We start from the raw sequence: 23,014 nt of genomic DNA on the forward strand, positions 1-23,014 counted from the left end.
GTTAATTCCCATGATTAATTATAATCATCTTGGCTGAACCAAAATGGTTACTTTACAAAAAAGTTACTGTATCATCTAGGCTACTCATACACTTCTGATTCTAGAACCATCATAGCAAAAGTAGAAAAAGAAAGAATTTAACTTAGTTTCAAAACACATGCTTATCAACACAGTGACAGGGAAGTAAAAATGCTTTAACTGGATGTAGTAATGAGGACTGCATCTGAATTTCCCATGTCTAATTCTCCACAGCCTCACCCCCTGTGTAGTCTTTACCACCATTCTGATTTGTGATAGCATTTTATTCTAAATTTACAAAATTATAAGTGACTGGCTGTTGTGGAAGAGGGAGGCTACATTCTCAGTATATACATTTGTTTATAGAGTATGTCACAAGCATCATTATCCTAAAACCATGTGTAACATAAAAATGGCAGGTTAATGTTCGAAGTGGCCCAGTAGCAGGTGCTGTTCATTGATGAGGTCCCCTATGACAAACTAGTAGCACCAGTGTGAAAAGGACAAGTTTGGATATGGGCAGAAAAGTTGACGTGAGAAGACAGAGAAAAGAAAAAAAAAAACCATGTAGGATGGCAATAGATACAGGAGGCCCAAACTTTGGATCCACATTTTATGGGGGGAAGAAGAGGTATACAAAACTCAGAAATGAATATGAATATGTCTCCCCCCAAATGATGGAGTGTTATGGTGCATGATTTGATTCAAACTGTTATAGGTCAGTTTGAACTTGGATCCTGACCCTGATCTGAAATTCAGGGTCATTTCTAGTTTTCATGAGAAAAATGAGCAGGAAGATGGAAAAATCCAGGTACAAGCAGGTGAACCCAAGAACTTGCGGCCAGTAATAGAGGCCGCTTTTATTTTGAGTTTGGTGCTCCTTCTCCTGTACTCAAACTATTAAATACTCCAGAGACCAGGAGTGTATTCAGGGGTGGTGCACTGGTATTATATCTGCACCCCTCTTTAATTCCTGGTCCACATGAAATTTAAAAACAGCTGACTGGCAGCAGTAGCAGCATTTCTAGGCAGGCAGTGCTGAGAGAGTCACTTGAATTTGTGACTCATTATAATCTACTTGATCCCTTCTAAACTTTTCATTCCACGAGTGTTAATGACCCTCTGCTTTTTAATGGCCTTGATGTTCCACTAATCAAGCTATCCTTTGTTCTGCAGTTCTTCTGTTAGCAGCCCCTGGTAATGGAGCTCCTATTTCACAGCCCTGCAGATTGTTCTTAACTTATTCAAATGATGTTATTTTTTTTTTTTTTTTTGCTTCAATACACTCCTAGCACATTAGTAAAGCTTCCAGTTTATTTTTTTAACTGGAGAAAAACATGTTGTTTTACATGAGACACCTCACTACCTACACCCTCTTTTCGAAATTCTAGATCCACCTATGCCAGAAGCTGATGCTCTACAATTGTCCATAGCATTGTCAATGCAACACATTAAAAAAGCATGAGTCAGTCCCCCCCCAAACCATGAGTTTTTTTAATGTTACATTTGGGTTTCTTGTTCTCTTCACATTTTGAGTCTTTACGTTACACTATATTTCTGCTTGCATTATTTTCTCCACAGCCAAGAGACCTAGAAACCTCCCTATAAAAAGTGAGCTGAGGTTCTCATGCAGTTATAAGAACATAATTGCTTTGCTGAGTCAGATCAGTGATCCTTGTTATCTACTATCCTATCTTCAACAGTGGCAAGTAGTAGATGCTTTAGAGTATATCAATGGTCATGTCTAGAGTGATATCCATTCTGCCCATGGCATCAACTATCATTTGTTTAAGGATGTCAAATTTATTGTTCTATTTAATAGCTCCCCATGTGTTTATATATATTCATTACCACACATCAAGACCCAGGTTATTGGCTCACTTGTGCATTATTTCTTTTATTCTTTATGTCCTCCATGAATTTGTCTAATCCCTATTTGAATTGAGATACACCATCTGCCTCAACAACCACCTCTGGCAATGAGTTCCACAAGTTAACTACACATAGTAAAAAAGCATTTTTGCTTTAAACCTGCCTCCTTGATCATTCAGCAAGTGCCCACTAGTTCTTGTATTCTGGGTATTATATTGAATAACAGTTCCCTATTAACTCTACCCACAGCCTTCGTGATTTTTTAGACCTCTAACAAATTGCCCCTTCAGCTGCCTTCTTTCCTAACTGAAGAATCCTAGCCTTTTTAGTTTCTCCTGTTTTGGCAGCTGCTCCATATCTCCAATCATCTCTATTGCCCTTCTCTGTACTTTATCCTGTAACTTCTTTGTACCAATCTTTGGATGCCAGAAGTTAAGGTCTATTAAGAAAAACAATACCACAATATTGCAAATAAAATTGTAAGATTGGCAATATTTTACTCGCCACATACAAAATAAATACAGAATGTCATAATGTGATTGTTCTAAACTGTCTTTCTGCAATAAAAATGCCTTTTACCATTGTTTTCAAAAAACACCATGCCAAAGAGTTGACCATTTCAAGGATAGAGATGCCTGTTTCCTCTATACATAACAAATTGTAGCAGGTCAAGGAAGTTCTTTCCTAGAAAGGGCCTGAAATAATTGGGTCCACTTTTCCTATTTTAACACCTGTTTCCACAAGTATAATCTCCCCGACTTCATGGAGTTGCTTCTGCTTTCACCAGTGGGAGCAGAAGTGACCATTCCCATTGCATTCCACTCTCCCTGCATAGCCCTGCAGCAACAGAAGAAATTTTTGAAGATAGAAGCTGTCAGGATAAAACAGTTACCTTGAGACAGACAGGTCAGAGCAATGAAATTGAAAGGTGATTAAATTGAATTTTACTATTTAGGAACATAGGACTGGACCACTAAGGCCAATCCCACTTAGCTTTTGTGTACTTTTATGCCTTTGCTTTAAGCTGCACTATGAATGGAGGGGTTTTTTTTAATCCGATGACTCTGGTGAAAACCAGTGCATCCCACCCAAGAAAGACTCAAGCCCCACCAAAAAGTCCACCTGAAACAGGCTAAAGTGGCACAGAATGCCCACAACCCCTATCCCACCAGATTCAATCAACACAGCCCCAGAAGTTGGTATTACTGCCTAGGCAGAGGGTACTGCTGGGTACCCCGGAAACCCACCGATTCAGCACATCCCATAGCAAGTCTGTCAGCTATGGTGTCTACATTAGAACTAATAGTTGCCAGCCCTGGAAGAACAAAAATGGAGCCTAAGTTTAAGGCAAGACATAGAATTGCTTTGTTTCCTCCCTCTCCTGAAATCTCAGGGGAATGGGTGGGGTTCAACGATGAGTGTCTAACCACTGTAAAAATAAAAATAGATGAACCAAATTAATCCACAATGTAAATCCACTGAATGTAACAGTTGCACAAAGGATGAACCTTGCCCTACCTTTCTGCCACTACAGAACACAGGCCAGCACTTTCTTAATAATAAGGAAATAAAATAATCATAACGACACTATAAAAGCATGTCTGTCCTTTGTTAACCAGTGTTATACATGTAGGCTGATCAAGGGAACGTCTCAAAGATGCAGTTCATTCTTGCTCTATAACCAGTTAGAAATCCTTGATCAGTATAAATCCCTGACCTGAACTCAAATAACAGTAAGAAATGGCATTTGGCTCCTGGAGATACACGTGGACAAAAAACTAAAATGACAGCTAGAGTGATAAGAAACTGGTTAGTGGATTTCAACCCCAAGAGTATGTGACAGAGGTCCGTGGAAGAAAGAAAATGAGGAACTGCAGACAGTGTGTTGCATCTCCTTCACTAGGTGCTATGTGAATCAATGGTAATGACTGCAGCAGATGCCAAGATACATGGGGATCATCTCTTTGATTTTTAAAAATACATGGAGAATTAAAGCAACACTGAAAAAGTGATCCAATAATGTTTTGATGTGTGGTAATGAACACAAAGGTGAATGCCAACCAGTAATAACCTGTGGTATGTAAATACGCTTAAGCCAGGGGAAGGAATTTTTCTGGATCTGGTCCAATGGTGCCAACCACTTGCAGGGTTTGACAGAGATTAACTTGTGGTTTTATCTACTTCAGGGCTCAAAGGGGAAATACAAAATACAATAAGCAAATACTAGGATGACAGTGGTTATACGGAGGAGGGAGAATCCCTGTGCCACCTAAACAAGTACAGCACGGTCAGAACCAAACTGTGACCACACCTGGCAAGCGTCCCTTCACTCTGGGAACATCCCCAGCAAGTAATCAACTTTCTTCAGTGTTTGTGTCTCTCTCATCCCCTCTCACTCTCAGGATGTTGGCACTGAATACAAGAGATTTTATCCATTTCTAATTCACAAGATATGGTTCAGCATTTCTTGGGAAACCAAACTAAAAAGCAAGTTTTATTAAAAGGCTTTTGGGGTCAAATTCGACTCCCTTAGTGGAGCTCCTGTTAAATCACTGAGCTTACCCCAGAGATACAGTGACTTGCCACTTAATATTTGTAGCTTGCCAAATTATGCATCTGTGTTGATTCCTTTGTTTCTGAGACAGTTCCACAAATTATCATTATGAAAGAGATTAATTTAGAAAGTCCCATCTCATTTCTGCAGCACACTGAGAAGGTCATCTCCTATGCCCCTCTCTCCTTACTGTACACACAAACTCTCTCATGTAAAGACAGCTCTCTATCTTGGACTTGTGAATTCTCTTTTTGTAGGTGGTGAAAGCATTTTTTAATACTCCTGAGGGAAGAAATCATTAGCCACCCTGCATAAGTCATGTCCATTTGGGAACAATCTTGCAATGAGGAGGAACTAGGTGGTCTTTTCCATATCTGACTTATGTGATTCATGGAAGAACTGAGTCTTAAAGCAAACATTAAAATGAAAAGCCTGTGTGTATTTGTCTTGTGCACAGAAACAAGAGGGAAGTCAAAGGCAGAGGTGTCAGAACCAAAGATATGGTTGTCCTCTGAAAAAAACTCCTTTCCGCTATTGAAATCAGCAAAGTTGCATCCAAATGCAGCACATTCAGCTCTGGCATAATATAGGTGCTGTTACCTGTATTCTGAATATCTGAATTTCTCTTCAGTGTAACCATGAATTTCAAGAATAAAAAAGTCTCTCTCACTTTTAAAGACAGTTTTCAAATGAGAAAGATGATGATGTCTAAAATCCTGGAAAAAAAACTACCATTTTCCACTGGTGAGCTACTCAGGATTCCTTTTCATATGCTACCTGATAGGTTCAGAGGCAAAAAGTAGTGTTTACTGAAGTCAGCAGCAGCTAATCAAGATGCAACAATTCGCCTACGTAGTCTGATCGACTATAACATTGCTCTTGATGCTGGTATTGTTTACACAGTAGAAACTGACTGATTATATGACTTTTCAACCAATTGAGTCAAGGTTTCTCTCTTGCATGTAACCATTTAACCATGCTCTTCAGCTTTATGTTATGATTTTTCAACCACCCAATAATATACTTTGCCTAACAAAGAGACTCCCAAAAGCTTTCCAATACTTAGACATCTCCTACACCTTTTACTCTGAGAGAAAAAAAAAACAAAAAGAAAATGTAAGCTCTCAGAGACATGGCTTTTGTTATTACGTGTTTGTACAGCACCTAGCACAACTAGCATCCAAAACCCTAGCTGGCACCCTCCTCAGCACTACTATCATAAAAATAGTTTCTCCTATTTGATATTTAACAAAAAGAGACAGTCCCGCCCCCCCCCCCCCCCCCAACTAATAAGGTTAAGGAAAGGACAGTCAATATGCTTTCTTGGCACATGGCTTAATGTTATTTTAATTCTGAAACAGAAACTTGCAAGGATGTAAGTGACGACTTCCAGGAATGACAGCCGTGGCACCAATCTAACAACTGGAAAGAGAAAGCAAGCAACAGGCCGAGAAGGGGCAGAGCTCAGTGTTCAGCGTAGGAAGAAAAAACAAGAAAGAAGGAAAGGCGAAGAAGAATGCTAATTAAAGACGCAGTGTGGATGCAGGAGACACACAAAGATTCTCCCCCCTCCCCACCCCAGCCATCCGTATGACAGTGCTGCTTTGTGGAACAGAACAATAGGTACATTATACTAACCTATAATTATCCCAAGAAGAACGATAGCTAAGTCAAGGCATTACATGAACATTGGAATATTGGATACAATCCCATAAGACGCAAACAGGGGGGAAGAAGTCTTTAAACAAAGATTGAAAGCTGCCCAGTGCAAAACATCAAAAAGTAAATTTCATGTTCTTTTCACATTTGTTTTGTATTTTTTTCTTGTTTTTAATTATTTAAGCACAAATCCCTCTTTCATGCATGTCTTGGCTACTTCATGCCATAATCAGTTCCAGTTATGGAACATCCTCCTCTGATACCATGGTGGATTTGGCTCATGCAGACTAGATCCCTGTGCATCAGTGTAGGATGCAGCATTCAGCCCAATGCATGACTTAATCACATGTGCAAACAATGGGAGGCAGGGTGGATGGATGGGGATATACTCCACAGCCAGACAAAAATAAAAGCAAAACACTAGTGGTGATTTAAAGAATACAGAATCAGGAATTACAAAACCACAGTGGGCTCAAGCACTTCAGTACAAGCAGTCTTGTTACAGTTGGATCTGACATACCCAAATAAAAGAAGTAGTAAAGACACCACTCAAACTTGTCAAAAAAAAGCTTCTTACTTGCTTACAGTATGATGCAGTATTGTTAGCATATGTAGAAGGGGAATTGAAATCATTTTTAAGAGAACTGGCTTGTTGGGTCAGATGGCTTATACCCTTTCAAATATAATACACAACAACCTAGTAACTCTTCCATTCAATCCCCCTTTATATATTTAGGGTGGATATCTGCGAAAACCTTCCAGAGACAATCATATACTGAGGTTGCAGTATATATACAATGCAGTCCCCACTGAGATGTATGCAAAAAAACAGACCAACATAAACACATTTTTCTTTGCCAACTCTAGAATGATTGCACTCTTTTCTACAGACCAGACCAGGTGAGTCATAGCACTGCAGAGCACTGCCCTGTTTCTCCAGCATTTTCTCCTTCCAGAGGGAGCACAGATATTTGCTGGCATACAGAAATATCTATATCTGCATATGTGTTAACAGACAGGAAAAAAAAGTACACTGTCCATATCCATGTGGAATGCTGCCATGCCATTTGCCCACAGCCGTGTTGGGATTTGGTTGCTGTTAATGCTGTTCTATGCAGGATTCCTATGTATAGCATGTTCAGAGATGTTTTTCTGAGAAACATGTTAGCTGAAATTGACAGACCCATGCAGGAAATCACAACTATTAATACCTATTAAACGTAGTTATGGCTCAACAGCACAAGAATATGGTTCCAAGACAAGGTGAAAGCTAGACCATGGGCTCCTTGACATGATTTGGACCTATACTGGCAGTCATAAAGGAAGATAACAAGGTCTGTGAAGTAACAAGTCATTAAACAGCACCTGGTTTGCTGTTAATGGGCCCCTAGTCTTTAGCTTTTGAGCTATACTAGCTTTTGGCTGCACTGCACAAATCGGGAGGGAACTGAAAGAACATGGCATATTCCTATGTTCCAGTTCTCCTCCCCTTCCCTCCCCCCTACTCCCTGCCATGCTAAGCAAAAAAAAAGACAGAAACATCTGCAGGAGAGATAAGCAGCTGTCTGGCTCAGTTCAGCAGCATGGGAGTCTCTCTGTTCTCACTAGCAGGTGTTACTACAGTGAGAAGGCCAAATTCTGTTCTCAACAGGACGAGATTAAAAAATCCAGTGTAATATATTAACTTCAGAGAAATTACTCTAGATCTTACACTCCTGAAGCTAAAAGCAAAATGTGACTCAGAGACAATTGCAGAAATAAACTGTAGGTAACAGGTCTTACCTAAGCCAGCCAAAAGGTGGCATAAACATTATTTACTATGCAGAGAGCTAGATAGGTTAGCAGTGACCCTTTTCTTAATCAAGAACATGGTAACCACAATAATAATATTTTTCAGAAGGGCAGTAGATGATGGAAGCCTCAGCCCAGCCTAATTTACTTCTCTTACTACAGACATTTTCAAGCTGAGCTCATGACCCTTCCTTCACTCCCAATGCACAACTATCCTCCCCTTGCGCTAGAGCAACTCATATTTCATCCATATTGCAGGCTTCATCCACTTGTAACTGTGCCACTCGGTGTTATCAAAAGAGCCACCAGCTGGAAGGGATCCTGGAATGAAATCTATGCAGTGCTGCTGCCTCCTAAGTGATTGCAACTGTGGCAGTTAAACCCGCTAATGTGCTAAGCATTTTCTGGCAAAGCTAGTGGGTTTTGTTGGTATTTTGGGAGGGGGCAGGTGCTCGAATAGGAGACTTTCTTGGCGAGCAGGAGGAAGGAGGAGTTAAACAAAACAAACTAAAAAAATATGCCCCCAGCAACCTTGCACCCAGGAAACATCTTTTAAATCTCATTTCAACAGAAGTGAAATTTCAGAGATTCCCAGAACGTCCCCAGGTAAGTTAACACTGAACTCTCCTAGTCCTGCCAGCTGGGTGCAAAGAATTCATTTCTCATGAAAACATTTTCAAAGACGAGGAAAAAATTCCTTTGTTCTTTCCCTTCCACTGGCTCAGTCACAGAAGAATCTTGTTATTTTACTGATAGATTTTCAGTTGGGACAGGTCCATCCCTGGCACAGCGTCCATAACTTGATGTAGGATCTCACCAAGGAAGAGTTTGACCCACAAGCCTTTGCAGGTTTCACAACATGAAGGCTATGAAATGACAAAGTGCCAGCCAGCATTTCCACTAGTTCAGATGTCTCAGCCATATGGCACAAAAGGGCAAAAGGGTCAAAGCAAAGTTAGTTTACTTGAAAAAAAAAAGTTAAAAATAGTTTCCAGCAATGACGTCTGCCTCTGGATTCCCCCTTGCCAATCTTTGTGGGTCTTCAATCACAGCTCTCTTCCCATTCCTGTGCAAAAAAACTCATACAAAGGACACAAGTAAAACAAACTATACAAAGTGTGTTAAAAGCCTGTGGTAAACAACCTAAGAAAACTGGGTAGTATATTTTTTCTCTGATTTCTTACAGCAATCTTAGGGCTTACTTTCGAAGAGTAAACAGTAGGTAAAATATGTTCCAAGACAGTGGTGAAGTAAATTGGTGCCCCTGCAAGAATCAGCTTTGGAATAAGGCTATGACTAAAGGAAAGAGACAAAATAAAGAGCAGAAGTAATAATGGGCCAAGGAGCGAGTAAGATTTTGACACAGGGAAGGTTTTCAGGACTTGACACTCATAGGATAATCCCACACACAGAGCAGAGTTAATGCCTTTCAGGAAAGAGAGAAGCGGCATCAGAACTCAGAGCTGGTTTGAGTCACACTGGGAAGTAGGGCATTTCTGCCATGTCATGTAATTTCATGCTTGCAGTATGTTTATGCCTGTCTACTTACAGCCAGAAGGAAAGTAAAAGTGTGTTTGTATGGCAAGTGGGTGGAGGCAGGCAAAGCGAATTTTGCTATCAGGAAGTGGCTTCCAGAGGGCCAGTATGATTTTCAGGAAAAGTTTTCTAACTAAAAAACCATCTGAATAGGGAAATAGCGTGGCTGCTAGGAGGTAGTTTTGGAACTATCTGTGAGCAAACTGAAGGATCAATTGACTTTAAAGAATAGGCTTTGACTCTCAGTCCCATACACAGCAAGGTTTGGGTCCTTTAGAGAAGGCAAGGAAAAGCACATCATTGACCAAAAGTAATTTAAGATGAAATTATTGCATAAGACAAGGGGAAAGCATTGAAGAAAAGGGAATGATTTATGCCCAGATGCCTGGTGGGGAGCAAATGCATAGGTGGACAAGCCTCTCTCCAAGGGCTCCACGCATATTTAGAAATGTTATAATATGCCACATTCATAATAAAAGAAAACAAGACCCCTGCAAATCCCATCAACCAGCTGCAAACTCACACCCCTTCACAGCAGTTAATATTTCCCATTTGAAAATAGCATGGGAGACTAGAAAAGACTAGTAAAGTGCTCTGTAGTGAATAGGGATGGTGAACTGAAGTATTGAGCAAATTCCACCACCAGACACTTCAGCAAGACCATCCTACCTCCACCCCCTCAAAGGTCAGACAAGGGGCTGTCAACTCAAGTGCTTTGAATGATCTTATCTATTCTAACACAGCTGGCAGAAGGAAGCAGTAACTGATATAACCTACAAATAACTGAGTGCACTCAGTCCTGGTTCAAATCAACAATCTAACTAGTACCTGGCAGGCAAGGCAAATTATACAGCATGGGCATTACTTGCCCTCACTTATAACACTCCCCAGAAAGCAAACCTTCTTATTGTACCCTTAATGAAGTTTCTGAGTGGGTTTTATGATGGAGTAGCATGCAGCACACATTACAACTCCATTGGGATGCTGACTGCTCCAGTAAAGTGTGCATCAGAAGGAAAACCTCACAATTCCAAGCCAAGCATGAAAGCTCTCTTGGCCTTCTTGACAAGTGCAATGGCTTGGTTAATTCCTGCTAATTATTTCTCCAGAACTTCTTTCTTGAGCGTCTCAATAAGTCAAGCTCACAGTGGCCCATAGAGGTAAGTGTCTTCTTTTTTACAGTTATGCACAAAGAAGACAAAGCCCTACCACAAAAACAGACCCGTATGCTTTGGCTTTCACTCCTGTACTGCTTTAACCAACTAACTAGTCCTGCTCTATCTTTTTCCAGTCCTGCTATACCATGATTAAGTCTTAACTACCATGACCTTTTAATTCTTTCCTCCCTTCATTTATTCAATTATTTTTCTTCATATTTAAAAATAATTTAGACGGGGTGGTTATGGAAGCTGTAGTGGAAGGGTTTCATTTTTCCATATTGTTGGGTGCCTTTCAAGACAACAACCTTGGTATGTGGCTCAGGTACCATTTTGACAGAGACATCTTCAACTTGCGCAGGCTCTGAGCAAGCTCCAAAGTCCAGACAGCCATGCTTTGTGACTTCCTCTTCACTGATGGCTGTGCATCATGCACAGGCTCACAGGCTGACATGCAATGGTCCATGGGCCTATTCTTGTCAGCCTGCAAAAACTTCAGACTTGCTATTAACACAAAAAAGACTGAAGTGATGTTTCAACCTGCACCTGGCACAATACCCCAGGAACCGCTTGTCTCAGTTAAAGGCCAGCAACTGTTGATGGTCAACAAGTTTGTCTATCTTGGCAGCACGCTCTCCCATGCTGTCCACATCAACGATGAAGTCAAGCTAGTGTGGCCTTCAGCAGACTCCGTAAGTCAGTCTGGAACTGCAGAGGCATCGGAATATCAACAAAACTGAAGGTATACAAAGCCATCATTCTCCCGACCCTCCTTTATGCCTGCAAAACCTTGACTGTCTACCAGCGTCATGTCAAAAAGCTAAACCACTTCCACTTGTGCTGTCTGTGAAAGATGCTAAAGATTAAGTGGCAGGACAAGATTCTGGACACCAAGGTGCTTGGAAAATCAGCTCTACCCAGTATTCAGACTGTACTGAAACTGATGCAGCTAATATGGGTCGGCCACCTTTCAAGAGTGCCCAACACTCGCCTGGTGAAGAAAATCTTATACGGCAAACTGTCAGATGGAGTACACTCTCGCGATGCACCAAAGAAGCGGTACAGGGACACCTTAAAGGTGTCCCTAAAAAGTTTCAACATCAACCTGGAGCCATGGGAGCAAATCGCTCACAATCGTCCATCCTGGAGATCATCAATCCAGAAAGGAGCGCTGGCCTTTGAACAGCAACACATGGCAGAAGCAATGAAGAAACACGTGGCCAGGAAAACTAAAACCTCTTGTACCCAGGTCTTATCACTTTCCTGCTCCTGCTGTAGCAGACTGTTCAAGGCAGAGATCAGGCATATAAGTCACCTACATACTCACACAACCTAGCCTCCACCTCCCTTCTTTCTCTTTTCTCTCTCTTTTCTCCTTTTTTCTCCTCTTCTCTTTGCTCCCTCCCTATTTCTTTCCCACTTCTTTTCTCTCTTCTTTCTCCCCCACCCCAGCCCCGCTGAATGCAGTCGTCTTCACCCAAAGGACAAAATCTTCATAAGCCACCAGGTCACTAATGCAGTTTCATTTACACTCAAAGGCAGGGCCATCCAACTCCTTCAGTCTAGCATATGGGCAAAAAATGTCCTCTCATTCAAAATAAACTGTTCATAAGCAACAGGAATTATCCTTGTCACATCATTCCCAGTGCACACATTGTGGCGGAATATGATGGGACTTTTCTAAGTACAAAAGCAGAAATCAACCTGTTTTGCCCTCCTACTCCTTCTCCTCTCTCCTGCACGCTACAGGAACTCCCTGTACTAACTATATTATAGTACAAGGAAGAAACCTTTGTTTACTAATGGTGTCTGTTTTGGTGGGGGAAAAGTTCGGGAAAAGTTGCTTCCACTAGAAAATATCTATGCAAACCAAAGCTTAAGCAAAGCACTGGAGAGGAATGCCTTGTGCCACCCCTCTGACATAATACAGGTAAACTCCCATTGTGGTGGGTGAACTGGGTATTTGTTTGGATTTTTACCATGCTAAAATAAAAAGCATAAACCTATCCTGTGCTCTGTGCAATCCCAACAGTTTTCTAGATTACACTAACAAACAACCCCTTTGTTTATTTCAGATCATGGTACTAGACTAAGCCACCCAGTGCTGTATAAATTATATCAAAATGCTTACTCCTGGAGGACAACCAGTGATCTTTAACAAGACTTAGGACTTTTCTGCTCCAAAGACAGGATATTCCATAATAGGAAAGTTCACACTGCTCGCCCCCAACCCCCACCTTTGTCCTCCAACACTCACACTGTTCACAGCAAAATTCACCCTGCCAACACTGGAGTGCTGTGCTAAGAGGGCTGAATTTGAAGGCATCTAGGTGTTGCTAGAGACGCTGATAGTAATTAAGCAATTGTTCTTCTTCCCTCCATGAGTCAGTGTTGAATCAATGCCCAATCATGATATTAACAAACCACTGTGCAGGTGCCCAAATCAGCTTCCTCTCAAGCTATGAAAAGAAGTGTCCCAACCTGCCATGATCGCACTGAAGTTCACATGGAGGTTTTCATGCAAGCAAAACAAAGACAATAGCCAGAGCAGATCCACCGGCATATGCACTATGCAGGTTCAACTTTACTAACCGTGGCTAACTCAGCAGTGAATCTGACATAGCATCAGCAGCGCAGAAGTATGCTTTACTGTAATGCCTTGTGAAGAAGAGAAGTGATGTGTTGCTTTCAAAATAATTCATATTAGTCCATAAACTTTCTCTGACACAACCCTCGTCTACCATTCTGGCCACAAGAAAATCTCTCAGCAGAACTGGCCTTGTTTACAGTGAGAAGGGAAGGCTGAAATGATTACATGGCAGGAGTTAGTTAAAATATCATTTAAAGTGATCAGAAACATTGGTAATACTTCCCAACCCAGAGGAATTCAGTCTTGAATGGTATTCCAAAGAACATTATCCACTTAAAAGCCACACCTTGGTCTGAACTTTTTTCTCTTTACATTCTATTATCACCAGTCATTCCTAAGATCGCTAACTCAAAGAGAGAACAGAAAAAATGTGATTGTTTTTCTGTTTTCAGTTTATTTACCCTGTGATTTTGAAAGCTCTTTGCATATACTCCCTAGCCTTGGGCAGTGCCATATCTAGACTCCTGGCAGCCCTGGGTGAACTTTTAACATCAGGCCCCCCTTCACCAAAGATAAAGTATTTTTGCTCTCATAGCATTTACATCTTTCAAGTGTGTTTGATAAGTCACAAAAACAATATGATTTTGTCTCATAAATTGAAATAATGATGCATATAATCCAAATTTGTAGAAATAAATATGTATGGGTACAATATTAAAACTTTTTTTTGCAATTTTTTTTTTTCATTTTTGGACCACCTTTCTGGCCGGGCCCCAGGCAGCCACCTGGTTCGCCCATGCCTGTGTCCGGGTCTGTCCTTGTGCAAGTTTCTCATGCAGCAGAAGGTAAGAGAAAAATATATAGGGAATTGGAAAAGACAATTTAAAAAAGTCTAAAGACTGTAGGTAGAAGTGTAATGCTTGATGCCATATTTAACTTCCCTTTTGAAATTGACAAGGATTTATTTTGATTGTGCCCATTTAATTACTCCAAGTTCAGTTATTCTATCATGTTCCCCAACTCCCTCACAGCCAGGAGCTGCAACCCCTTTGGGCTTCCTCAATCATGTTTCCTAACCCTAGATATTTTTGCAGTGTGTACAGTGCCTCCTCAGGAGAAGCCATTCCTGGGAACGCTGTAGGTAAGTTTGACTTCAGGTTTATAAATTAAAACATAGGACTTCCTCTTGAACTTCCACACACTAGAAATCTTACAAAAGAAAAACAACCAGAAACAAAAAAGCCCCACACACATTCATTTCTGGTTAATTGTTTTACTCCCGATCTATCCATTCTTTTGAGAAATGTCATCCCTGTTTTCTAGTGAAACATCTTGGAACCTCACTAGCTTCAGAATTTCAGTTGAGTTTTGATTTATATCCAAACGTCCTGGTTTTGCATCGTTGGGATAGAAATTTCATACGAACACAGCTCTGTTAAGGGAATCCTGTCATTTCTGGGTCCCAGTAAGACAATGCATTTTAAAAGAGCGCTCATTTGCTTTAAAAAAAAGTGAGGGGAAAATTTTAAAAGAAAATTTTAGAGACATTTTCAGTTTTGAGACTTTTCTCATTTAAAAGTAGTTCAATTCAGGTACATTTTAATATAATTAATAATATTACTTTTTGAAGGTCAGGCTAAGGCTTGGCTATTGTGTTTTCCCTGCTGGGCTCACTGATATCAAAGGAGGTCCTTGAGTAAAAAGTATCATTAACAAGTAACATAATGATTGTGAAGTAGAAAGAGCCTCCATTTGGAGGTGTTTGTGGGTGCTTTCATGAACACTGGGATGGTTTTTATATTTTTGCTGTATCTGGATGGAAAGCAAAGGAAAAGTACTGAGACAAGCAGAACTGAAGTGAGAAATGCTAAAAGAAAGTTTTGTGAAATTAGTATCCATGTTTTCTGATTTATTTCAAGACATTAAAAAAATTATTCAGATAATAAGAATACACTAGTAGTCCTCAACAGTACATAAAGGCACCTGTAGGGTTATGGTGCGAGTAATCCATGGATAAGGGGATTTCTGAATCATGCAGGCACTTTCAGTTCAAAACAAGGTGCTTCAAGGATGTGTGCAAATGGTTTGAATTTTTTGTCAACTTTTAATTCAGTGATTCTCAAGCTATTTAGACTTGAGGCACCCCTTGCAAAACACCAGCTCTTAGTTTTCAATCTTTGTTTGCCCACAGGAAAAAAACAGAACAATTTTTGTGTTGCAAAGAATTAAGAAAAACCACAAACTGTGAATTTCTATTTAAAATTTCTGGATTTACCTTGTGAATTGTACACACCTAACAATGTCAGCTATCCTTGAAAGGACCTCAAGGCACCCTGGTTGAGGATCACAGCTCTAGCTTCTCCCCAACCACCTTACAGTTTGTTCCCCCAAAGCTTCCCTTCCTACAAAGAAGGGAACAAGAGGTCTTTCAACAGCAGAATCTCATGCACCAGCACAAACCAGAGGTAAAACACTGTTAGCCATGATGCTGTTTCTTTACGTATATATGTAAAGATATATATACTGGGACATTGTTGTAACAGGCAAAGACAATAAAAACATCCTGATTATCAAAGTGACTATCCCCTTTGAGAAGTGGTGTCAGGCTTTTACTGAACCCTGGGAATGAAAACTGTCCTGGAACCTTATAACATCTTCTAACCATAAAACTCTGTACCAATGCAGTTACCATGGACAGGGTCCTGCTTTGTTTGCATAGCATTGCATTAAAATGCCCTAACCACCTTACTCTGGACTAATGTAGGCTGCATAACTAACTGCATGTCTTTGATTGTGTTAATATACAACAACTCTGTACCTATGTGGCTACCATGCTCAGGGTCCAACTCTACCAAGCCATGTAATAGCTATAAGTGTAACATTTCTTAACAATTTTTTTAAATAAATATATAGAGAGTATGTAGTGTGTGTGTGTGTGTGTGTGTGTATGTACACACACACAAATAGATAGACAGATATAGAGAGAGCGCAAGACAGAGAGAGTAAAATACTGCTAGTAATGATGCTGTTTCATAGATTCATAGATTGTTAGGGGCTAGAAGGGACCTTGCAGATTATCAGGTCTATCTCCCCTGCTCTAGGCAGGAAGACAGCTGGGGTTAGGTAACCCTACCAAGGTGACTGTCCAGTCTCCTCTTGAAAATCTCCAGGGTAGGTGACTGCACCACCTTTGGAGGGAGTTTATTCCACAGTCTGGACACCCTAGCTGTGAAGGAGCTTTTCCTGGTATTAAGCCTGAAGTGGCCTCCCAGGACTTTGTATCCATTGGTCCTGGTCTTCCCTGGGGGTGCCCTGCTGAACAGTTGTTCACCAAGCTCCTGATGCACTCCTCTGATATAGCAGTAAGCTGCTATCAAGTCACCTCTCAACCTTCTCTTTTTTAGGCTAAAGAGGCCCAGGTCCCTCAGCCTTTCCTTGTATGGCTTGCCTTGCGAGTTCCCTGATCATACGGGTGGCTCTTCTCTGGACCCTCTCAAGTTTTTCCACATCCTTATTGAAGTGCGGCACCCAGAACTGGACGCAGTACTCCAGCTGCGGTCTCACCAATGCTGAGTACAGCAGGAGCATCACTTCCTTAGTTTTACAGGCGATGCATCAATTGATGCATGCCAGCATGTTGTTTGCCCTGCTGACCACCACCTCACACTGACGATTCATGTTCATGTGATGGTCAATCATTACCCCCAAGTCCCTTTTGGCTGTGGTGCAAGTCAAGCTGCCACCATCGAGCCTGTATGTATGTCGAGGGGTATTTGCCCCCAGATGGAGCACCTTACACTTGGAAGTATTAAACTTCATCTGGTTCTGGTCTGCCTAACTCTTGAACCTATCTGGGTCATATACATGTTTTTACACATATAATCTTTTATTTTTAACATAAAGGGTGCAATGGTAGACTGGTTATAGGGTTTCATCATGGTCCTGGAAGCATTAAGTTTGAGCCCCACTCTTGACTTGTCAGGTCAAAAGCTTCCTCAGTCAACCTAGTTGTAAAAATAGTACTTGGTCATTTGAGATGTGGAGTCCAGAAGTGTAACTGGGAATGTTGATGCCCTGAGGGGAGGTGATAAGCAGGGACTTAACCAGAGACTCAAAAGATCCTGCTGGCTGCTGCTGCAGCCACCAGAGCACAGTCTCCATCCACTGGGAAGAACTGCTGCCCACACCATCATCACCAGTACTGCATGGTACTATACTGGCTGCTGCTGCTGCTATCACTGTTGCTTCTGCCTCACAGGTTCCCTGTAGACCAGCACCTGTTCCTACCACACTCAGGGCAGCTACCAGCCAGTTTTGCACGCAGAACACAGAACCAGCAGCCAGTTTTGTGGACTGAGTGCAATGGAGCCCCGTTATACCTCCAACTGGCTGAGGGGCCCTGGTGGCCCCGCCTCCTTGCTGCTGATTGGCTGTGATGAGTATCTGTCATGTGCCCCCACCCTTTGCGGGTGACTAATGGAGAGAGGCAGAGCCATATGGTGGACAGCTTTCACAGTCAATCAGTGGCAAGGGGCAGGGTAGCAACTATCTTGCCATGTGGCAGCCCCCCTCCCCAGTGGGAGCCAGCATTTTATTTTCAGTACTTTTTTCCTCTTCTAGGGAACCCACCCACAAAAATTGTGATATTGCAATTTTTGTAGGTCCCTATTCATGAAGCCCTGCACTTAAGCTAATTAGCACACATTGCTAAATAATTTGACCAGCTTAATTCCAGTGAAATCTATGGATTTTCACTTAGAAAAAATCTTGGACAGGATAAACATGCTAATAACCAAAAGGAGACACCTCACTGATTGTGTGTATCAGGTGTAGGTTTTAGAAGAAACAAAGGCAATATCAATGGTTAACCTGGCAGATTTTATTTTCCCTAGAAGGAAAGTAAAAAGTTAAGTGTTAAGGCGTCAGTGTTTGTTTTGAAAAAGGTCAGCCTTCCGGAAAAGGTGCACCCATTTTAACAGCACAGGGCTCTAAAAGGGCACCAATAAAAACTGTTTTGTCAGCACGTGCAAACTATGACATATACAGTACTTGAAACCAGGTTCCTGAGTCTCATAAAAGCTTTAATTAAGTGAACCAATATGCATGTTAAAGGTAACTGAGACCAATATTAAGGGTGACTTTTGCATTTGGTATGTGTGCTGGGAGGCAAGTGGTCATTCTTGTCCCTTGTGGGAATGTATTCCAGCATCCAGGAGACAGAACCACTCCTTCTTGGAGGGGCCTCCACATTTTGGACCATTGCTTCCCCATTCCATTGGAACAAAGCCATCCTTGAAAGTCCTGGTTGTAGAGACAATGTAAGCTCTCTAGTACATATGAGCTAATCACAGGGAGAGCTTTGAATTCAAAATTAGCCTCCTCCAACACCTTGCAAAACTTCACAGTCTCTTCCTTGGCCTCATTCTCTCTGCTTGCTTAGTCAGGCAGGTCTTCAGTGGGAAGCTCTGTTTGGATTCATGCCACAAGGTCTCCACCCACCAGGCCCTATTGCAGGCATGCATTACTTCCCCGTGGCTGCTCCCTGTGCTACAGAAGAGAAAGGAACTGGAAAATAGGTGGTTCCCACTAAGTGGACTATCAGGAAAGGGTGTGATAAAGAATGGTCTCACCAAACAAAAGGTAGGATAGGACTAATCATTGAAAAAGGTTGCAGGCCATACCCTCCTCTGAAAGGCTGCAGGCTCACCCTGGAACAGACTTGCCCTCCCCTGTCCCCCAAAAGGCGTTAGCTAAACCAGTGGTCTCCAAAGTAGGGTGCACACACCACAGGGGGGGTGCGCAAGACAATCCACTGGGGTGCAGGAAGAAAATATTAGAACTTCTATTTAAATGTATTTTTTATCTAAAAAATAAGAAAGAAATTAAACTTTACTAATATTTAATATACGGATTGACACTGGCACCCGTATGTCAGACGGTCATGTGTCACATATGGTACGCAAGGTATCCTGAGGGAAGAGTCGGAGTTGCACAACGTGGAGGGGTTGACAGTGGCACCCTCACCCGTTTGCTTGCTTTCAGCGTATTGTGACGTATATATTGGGGGGGTGCGTGCTCAAAAATTTTTTACTGATAAGGGTGTGTGATCAAAAAAGTTTGGAGACCACTGAGCTAAGCCACGGAATTTAGCCAATTGCAAAGTTGTATCCTCCTGGGTGTGCTGAAGAGTGTCTAAGGGTTAATCTGAAATGTGAAACATTTTGTTTCATTACTTAAGTCCTTTGGCCAGCCTAATACTGTGCCCTGCCATCCAGGAAAGCCAGATTAGATTCCTGTCCCAGTTTTTTTGCTCCCTGGAGTGACAGGCTAATTAAGGAGCAACTGAGTCTGTCTCAGAAGAGTCCTTTTCACTGCTTCTCAGCTAAACACATATCACAGAAACAGATGCAATGAGACACTGCTAGACCCTCACTTCTCTTGGATGCACAGAGCAGCTCTCTGATGGCAGTGCACAACCACTGCCTTTTCAGATGACATGGAAGGGCACCTATCCTCCTCTCACCCCCTATGTAAACCAGGAACAGCTGCTGAAATGACTGATGTCACATCGCCATACAACAGAAGTGAAAGGAAAATTAGGGCTATAGTGATACAATGTGAACATTAAGCAGAATAAGAAACAGGATAAAATACAATACAAATATACATAGGGCCAGAGCTTCATTCTCGGGAACTATGACTTCAAGAAGGATGCACATGCTTAACAGAAAAACCTGAGGCTCAGAGCGTCTACAAGAGTCATTTAAACCACAGCACTGGGAAAAGTTTGACACCTTCATTCTGAATTGGTTCAGGTCATCTGAAAACTAACCAACCCATTGCCCCACTGCTATCACACACCATCAAACAGGGCTTAACATAAACATGTTGCTATCTTACAAAGGGCAGATGGTCAATTCCCATTATCTGGAGAAGGAAGACAACAAGGGAATTTGAATGAAAACCTCTCTCAAGGAGTAAAACTATATATTCACACATTGGCACAATATGATGGGAGAGAGCAGAGACTTCTATGCAGTAAAGATGGGACTCAGTCCCTGCTGATATCCCTTACTGGATGGTGGTGTTGCTCTTTGCAAGGTACGGGAGGTAACAGGTCCCAAAGACATCCTACTCCAGAAAAAAAGATGTCACAAAGACCACTGGTTTTCTCTTTCTTCCTCCTCCAAGCTCAATTCCCTTAGCATTCACCTTTTTAATACTCGAAACCCACTGGTATAGACATAAGAAACCAAGTTTAATTTCTGGTAATATCTGCTTATTTATTTTTAACACAATCATCATTGCACACAGCATTTGAGATTGTTTGGACTAAACCCAGTGCTTTCTCCAGAACAACAACAGCTCCTCCAAAACATTATATCATCAGAACAACTAAGGCCCCTAAGGGCTTACCTGAGAGGCTGATGGGAAAAGATGCTGTATGTGGGCCAGGAGCTGAGAGAGGGAGGAACTACTGAAGAAGCACATGGACCCACACTGTTTCCGCTCCCACAGTACAAGATTGCAGCCATCCCTGACCAAAAACCAAGAGAGGTTACTTCTCTAGGCAAGCATTTCCAGAGTACACTAAATCCTCCCAAAATGAGAACCTTGAATATTTATACCATGCAAACTGGAAGAGATGCAAAACCAAAACTGCCCTGTAAACTGATGTCTGGCTATTCTCACCCCACAGCAGGGTCAATGCCACACACTAAAGCTAGGCTGTGCAGTGAGGTCTTGATCACTGCACTGCAGGACTTCCTGCTTCAGCCCTTGCCAGTGTAATGCAGTTCCTTTAATCATGAGAGATTGATGGATTGTTCAGGACATGCCCTCTTGAACGGCTGCATTGACACACTGCCAAAAGTGCATATGGCAAATACAGACAAGTGAAATGGGCTAATTATTTTTTTCTATGTTGACTTATGCAGCAAAGCACCTTTTTTTTTGTTGTTGTTGCTCTCATTCAAGCCCTTCATTAACATCCCCACAAATCTACCAAGACACACGCACTAAAAATCACCTTTCTTCTGACTGGGCCATCCAGATAATGCATGTTCACCCTAAGACTCTGTACTGGCTTTGAGTTCTTTAGCATTGGACTTGATCACCTCATTCATGCCTCTTAGTAGTCTCCTTGTTTTTTCAGCCCTATTCCAGTCTTGGTGACACTGTGGTGATTACCTCAATCAGTCAATTTACACTGGTAGAACTTGGAACACATTTTCACAATTTTTTTTCAGCCTCCTGCCCTCTCATTTATGCCCCTTGCTCTTCTAATTCAGCTTGCCTTGTTGTTCCTTTCCTCCCACGGAGGACTCTGTATTTTCTCTTGCCATCACAATGTGACTCATCTTCCTGGACCCCCTGCACCAAGCTACACAGTTTTCTTCTTTTAAACCTCTTGCAAAAAAGTCACTTTTTTGTTCTGCCTGCTTTTGCTAGGCTCCACCCTGCCCTAAGGCTGGACACTGGACCAGTTCTAAGGTTGCTGGAGTCCTTGGGAGTTTTGTCATTGACTTCCATTGAGACCAAGACTTGATGGACTGCCTTCAGGCTGACATTTAGTGGGGGAACGGGGGAGGGAAAGATGCAGTATAAAAGAGAATTAACAAGTTTGTTCATACTACTGAGCAAGTCCCTTGAGTTTTTGTTGGTATAATCTTCAATCTGCTCTGTACTCTTTCGCTGCCCTTTGCTTTTTGTCATCCCTTGCTTACGTCTAGTTTAGATGGTAAATTCCTTCAAATTCCTTAAAGCAGGCACTAGCCTGTTTCATTTGTCTGTATTTGCCATATGCACTTTTGACAGTGTGTAAATGCAACAGTTTAAGAGGGCATTCCTGAACAATCTACCAATCTCTCATGATTAAAGGCACTGCATTACACTGGCATGGGCTGAAACAGGAAGTCCTGCAGTGTTGTGCTCAAGACCTCACTGCAAAACCTAGTTTCAGTGTGTGGTATTAGCCCTGCTGTGGGGTGAGAACAGCCAGACATCAGTTTATAGGGCAGCTTTGGTTTTGCATCTCTTCAAACCTGCATGGTATAAATATTCAAGGTTTTCATTTTGGGAGGATTTAGTGCATTCTGGAAATATCTCATCAACTGCAAGGAATCAGCATTTCTTCTGGAAACAATATGCAAATCCAATGGCAGAGGGGAAAGTAGAAATGCTTGCAAAGGTAACTTGTGTGTGGAGGAATGCAAAATAATATAACCAATGACAATAGTGAAAGTGGATACTCTCCAGGAGGGAGGAAATTTCAGACTGAAGATCCTTAGGACAGATTGGAAATGGGGGAGGGGAACAGCAACAGGAAATATAATCCTAATAGGAACTTAAAAATCATAAACAGAAGATAATAATCAGCTGTGTGTTCTCTTCTCCAAAGAGGCCACAGGGAGTTTCCATGATATAGTGGAGGCATCAGGGAAGAGACCTCAGCTGCATCAAGAGCCACCTTGGGAATTAGCACCATCTGCTACAGAAAGCTAGGAAGGAGGTGGTAGGGAGGAAGCAAACACTGAAACTCATTAACAAACCACAACTCTATGGCCCAGGAACTACTAGAAGACAATGCTGCCACTACAAGAAACTGGGCAAGTAAAGGGCTTTCGCTGGGCAGGAGCACTGACTTTATGCAAATATTTTAATTTAAAGAATATTTTTGAAGGATAGGAATGTACAGAGAATGGTCCAGTGTTTTTATTGGCACATCTCCAGGGATGGTCAGCTGGGGAATTTGTTGTCCGATGAGTTTATTTCTCTGTATTGCTGCATTATGGATTTGGCAAAGTTCTTTTTCATGGTCCAACCACCATGGCTTGA

General features: G+C 41.7%; 1 protein-coding gene across 5 annotated transcripts in view; it reads right to left on the reverse strand.

Moving 5' to 3' along the window:
- Window positions 1-23,014, reverse strand: part of DPF3 (double PHD fingers 3) — a 238,363-nt gene that overhangs the window by 164,503 nt on the left and 50,846 nt on the right. The window lies entirely within an intron of this gene.

Source organism: Crocodylus siamensis, chromosome 2, assembly GCF_052110815.1.
Source record: "Crocodylus siamensis isolate JL-2025a chromosome 2, ASM5211081v1, whole genome shotgun sequence".
NCBI classification, from domain to species: Eukaryota; Metazoa; Chordata; order Crocodylia; family Crocodylidae; genus Crocodylus; species Crocodylus siamensis.